This window comes from Giraffa tippelskirchi, chromosome 7, assembly GCF_054371585.1.
Source record: "Giraffa tippelskirchi isolate mGirTip1 chromosome 7, T2T-mGirTip1v1.2.pri, whole genome shotgun sequence".
Taxonomy (NCBI): domain Eukaryota; kingdom Metazoa; phylum Chordata; class Mammalia; order Artiodactyla; family Giraffidae; genus Giraffa; species Giraffa tippelskirchi.
Genome location: NC_137281.1, coordinates 156,789,736 through 156,794,783, shown reverse-complemented (window position 1 = coordinate 156,794,783; position 5,048 = coordinate 156,789,736). Strand labels below are relative to the sequence as shown.

The window sequence follows — 5,048 nt, the reverse complement described above, 5'->3', positions numbered from 1 at the left end:
TTAACAGGAGTGAAGAATAAATAAGAGATATAAGATGTGGCTCAGCTGGTTAAGAATCCGTCTCTTATGTGCGAGACCTGGGTTCGATCCCTGGGTTGGGATGATCCCCTGGAGAAGGGAAAGGGTATCCACTCCAGTATTCTGGCCTGGAGAATTCCATGGACTGTATAGTCCATAGGGTCGCAAAGAGTCAGACACGACTGAGCAGCTTTCACTCTCACTTTTCATGAGACTATACACTAAGGCAAGGTATTAGGTTTATTTTAGTAGGAAGTAATGGAAACTGAACTTGAATGGATTTAAGCAATATACCTATATCTAACCCTATCTAACCATCTATCTCTCTATCTAAAACCAGGTTTATTCACTTGGAGACCATCCGTAGATCCAGACTGTGTTCTCCCAGCGCAGTGTTCTCAATAAAGAAAAACTGCTGCTTCCCGACAGTTCCAACCAAATTAACCCAGCTCTTTGCCAGACGTTATTCTCATGTTGTCCCTAAACCCAACCAACCACTGTTCCCTTACTGAAAAGGAGACAGGAATTTTTACCCGTGCATGGTTTTGAAGTGGTAAGTACTAGTATATATTAACTCTTTAAGGTTCTCTCAAGGATTTAGTTCAGCCGAACCTTGACTGTTTGACTGTTCCATGGTTCCAGGCACTGAGTGGTTGGGAATGCAGCATTGGAGAAACTGCCCCTGCTTTTGAGGGTAAATGAGAGGAAAGGTCAGTAGGCAAATAAAGATATAGGCAAGCTCAGGGAGGCAGGCGTTGTCAGGAAGGTCACCCAGAGTAGAACTGTCTAGATTAAGAACTGAAGGGGAGTAGAATCCAGCCAGGGTAGGGAAAAAAGCAAATCGCAAATGGGAAAAAGGGAGAGATACAAATCCTTGGAGTAAGGCCAATTTAAAAGGCAGAGCAGGCATGGAGAGAGATGGAAACCAAGATGTAAGCCAAAACCAAACCATGAAGGTTAGAGACAGTATGATTAAAAAAAAAAAACAAACTTAAAATTTATTTTGAGGGAGATTGGGATCAACTGAATAATTTAAAGTTGGTATTTTAAGTGTATTGTATTCAGATTTGCTCTTTAGAACAAACACTCAGCTATATGGAGAACAGTGAGTGTGGGTTTCCCTGATAGCTCAGTTGGTAAAGAATCCGCCTGGAATGCAGGAGACCCCAGTTCGATTCCTGGGTCAGGAAGATCCTCTGGAAAAGGGATAGGCCACCCACTCTAGTATTCTTGGGCTTCCGCAAAGCGGGACACCTGGGTTCAATCCCTGGCTTGGGAAGATCCCCTGGAGAAGGGAAAGGCTACTCACTCCGGTATTCTGGCCTGGAGAATTCCAAGGACTAATAAAGATACATTAATATTATTATTATTCCATGGGGTCACAGAGTTGGACACGACTGAGCGACTTTCACTTTCACTTTGGCGAGTGAACAGTAGGCAGATAGAGAGCTTGTTCCATATCAAAGATTCGGGAGAGATTCAGAGCAGGCGCAGTACAGCTATTTCTCCTCTCAGTGGAACCGCTCTGAACTTCGGCTCCTTTCCTCTGTGTCAAGGGAGTAACATTTCCTCCTTCATAGGATTGTCTGGGAGACAAGCGAGATAATGTCATGCAAACACTCAATCACACAGCCCGACACATAGGAATTGCTTAATAAACTGACATTATTTTTATTGTCATGACTATTATGAGTAGTTTTTCAAGTATACTCATAGGCATCTTATTGTTTTGTGATGTCGCATTGATACTAAGATTGTGTGGGAGGCGGAGATAGAGTGAGCAAGGGAAGAGAAGGAAGCACAAGAACAACGGGAGAAAGACGGTTATCTGTCTCCGACCCGGAGCGGGGGCGGGATTTCGTCTCCATCCATAGGAAGAACGGTTTAAGTTCTATCATAAATGAGCGTCGTTTTTACAGTTAGCAGAATGCAGCCGCCTCTGGGGTGAGATGGAACAGCTGCTCAGCAGAGCGGAGCCTCCGTGCAGGGGGAAAAGAGGACTTCAGTCCATGGAACCCCTGGGACCCCGTGTTACTAAAAGCATGTTCCAGGTAACCATCATAATGGTGTGTTTTCACAGCATCAATTTAAAAAGCAAACTATTATCTGGAGGCAAATTAAAATGAGGAAGCTGTTTCATTAAAACTTCTGTGGAGCCAACATTACCGGGAACGTCTCATAGAATCCAGGCGGAAATCAGGGTTAGGAGAAAAGCAAGATCGCACACACCCACAAGATCGTCAGTGTGCATAGTTTCACAGTTTCCACTAATGAGAGAAGAGCCACTTGGTTTTATAAAGCAGAGAGGGGAAGTGTATTGACACTTCCAATAGTTTCTCACTCCTTAAAGAATCTAGCATGCTATTTTGGTCTAACCCGACTTCTTCAGGAGAGACAAGGCTGTAGTCAAAATGTCATGGGCGCTTTGCTTCCGGTAGCCCTCCCATACCCTTTTCCGTTTTATACCATAGTTCTCCCCTCCTTGTTGCAAGTGACTGTCTCATCATGGTTGCAGGTCCCACACTGCAATTTTTTGATGATCCCAAATACACCCATTTTTTTCTGGAGAAAGAAGTCGTGGACATTCCTTCCTTCCTTTTCTCAAACAGCTTTCTGCATTCCTGTTTGTGCCACAGGCATCATATATGTCTTATGGTTACGCGATGGCACTTCTCCCTTTAAATGTGATGCCCAAAGACCAATACAGACAATTGGCTTTATCCTTAGCAAAATGAAGTGGAGTGCTTTGAAACATCACAAATCCTTTGAAACATCATATGCCCACTGAGACACTGGAAATTCCCTTGTTTTGGTGGGCTACACAGCAGCTGTTCAGAAATTCTCTTTTTTAAAACTAGAATACAATTGTCTCTGAAAGAAAAGATAGCAATACATTCTATAGAGAAACTTAATTGAATAGTTCCCTTTCCTTTTCTTCTCAGAAAAGACTGAGGATGGACTTCCCTGCTGGTCCAGTGGTTAAGAATCCGCTTGCGAATTCAGGGGACACGGGTTCAAACCCTGGTCCAGGAAGATCCCATAAGACACTGAGCCACTAAGCCCGACCGCTACCACTCCTGAAGCTGGGGCAGCCCAGAGCCCATGCTCCACAACAAGAGAAGACACCACGGTGAAGAGCGGCCCCCTCCGCTGCAACTAGAGAAACCCTTGCACAGAATGAAGACAAGTGCAGCTTCAACAAATCAACAAAATTTTTAAAGAATTCAAACAAAACAGTGAAAGGAAAAGACTGAGGGTGGAGGTGGGAAAATAGAAATTCAAATGGAGAGAGGGCCCAGAACGAGGAAATAGAATCTTTGGGAAAGAGGTACTGCTACTAAAGAAGCCTGGTAGGGCTCTTGGAACAGGCAGTCCTACAGCTTGCTTCTTGCCTGTGCCTGTTAAAGGATTTCATACCAGCAACTCGAGTTGAGCTTTGGGAGGAAACTTTTAAATTAAGATATCCCAAAGGGACTCTCAGTCTGCTCATTAATGCCTGATTTACTCCTTCTTTCTGATCGCTTGTCTTGAAAAATAAATTTATCTTTGCTTCTTTCATATTATTCTTGACCCCCCTTAAAGAAACTATTAAATTATTATTAATGCCCTTAATATCTTTTGCTCACTCCCACTTATTTCATCTAAGTTCCTCCTTGATTTAATTCTTCTCTGTTTTTCCTTGTCACTGTCAACTCCCACTTTGATCGATGTTTTCTCCAGAGGTCCCATCAGGTTAGAAGTCAGAGGTGACCACCCTCCTCATAAGGAATAATCTAACTGAATTCCTCTTGTCTCTAAACAAGCAGAGTTGGCCAAGTCCTTTGCAAACTTAAAATGATCCCCACCATCTTCTTGTTTTGTGAAGTATACCACATTTATAAATATCGATGAAGGAATAAGCCAAGAATCTAGGAATATTGCCTAGCTCCACTTGGTGATTTTCAGATGGTCAGGAAAAGAACAAAGGCTTCCGGTTTCTAGGGCACTTGTCTTAACTAATATACAGGACCACATAAACACATAACACGGATGAAAACAATAGGGAGAAGGGTCAATACGGCCGCCCTTCTCTCTCTGCATTCTGACACTTGGACTGGGCAAAGGCCCACCTGCACTACCACATGTTGGTAGAGCAGAGAACTGGAAAGTTCTTCTCCTTGACCTCCTGGGATTCCTACATCAGATGGTGTTGAACTGAAGGCAACAGCTGGCTGGCAGATGTGCACGATTTACCCACATTTAACTGGCCTACGCAGAGGCAGAGATATCTTTGAATGTGTACCCAATTTCATGTGGTCAATCAAGAGACTTCGGTCTATTTGGATGTCTTTGGGACCTCTGCCTTTCCTTTGTTTACAGGCTGATGGAAACAGACTTGGGAGAACTTTTAACTCTGTTGGGGGGTAAAGTGAGCATTTGAGCCCGGGTCAGTCCAATATTCTTGCCTGGAGAATCCCAGGGACGGAGGAGCCTGATGGGCTGCCGTCTATGGGGTCGCACAGAGTCGGACACGACTGAAGCGACTTAGCAGCAGCAGCAGCAGCAGTCTATGGAGTCAAGTCAAATGGATAATGAGCACTGTGATGGTCCTGGAATGCAGGCTTAGACTGCGCACTTGAAACATAGACTTATGAAGGAGCAATCTCATTGAAAGAAAATGAGGCAAGACCTAGCTGATGTGGCTGGAAATTGCTATGAACTAAGAATTAGATACCATGGGAGGCAAAGTTACAGAACTAACAGCCATCAGAGAATGAGCAGGGTCTTTTTTTTTAATGTATGCATGTAATTTTGTCCAGATGGTCTTACAGTATCCAAGGCAAAAAGTACAAAAAATATTATCTTTTTTGGAATTTTTTTGCCTGACCCAGCCGTGGACAGGATCAATAGACTGAAAACTGAAATTTAATCTTAGAAGCAGCCCACTTTCAGTTTGTATGTACTTTAGGATTTGAATTTAAGTTACCAGAAAGGGATAGTGTTTATCTTTTCAATCTCATTACACTAAACTAGATTCAGAAGGGACTTGG

The 5,048-nt window shown here is 43.4% G+C and overlaps 1 long non-coding RNA gene across 1 annotated transcript; it reads left to right on the top strand.

The window, feature by feature from the left end:
- Nucleotides 1-1,911: 1,911 nt before the first annotated feature.
- On the top strand, nt 1,912-3,627 carry LOC145512426 (uncharacterized). The gene is made up of 2 exons (XR_014058504.1): nt 1,912-2,069; nt 2,961-3,627. It is a non-coding gene; the product is annotated as an uncharacterized LOC145512426 (long non-coding RNA).
- Nucleotides 3,628-5,048: the final 1,421 nt, after the last annotated feature.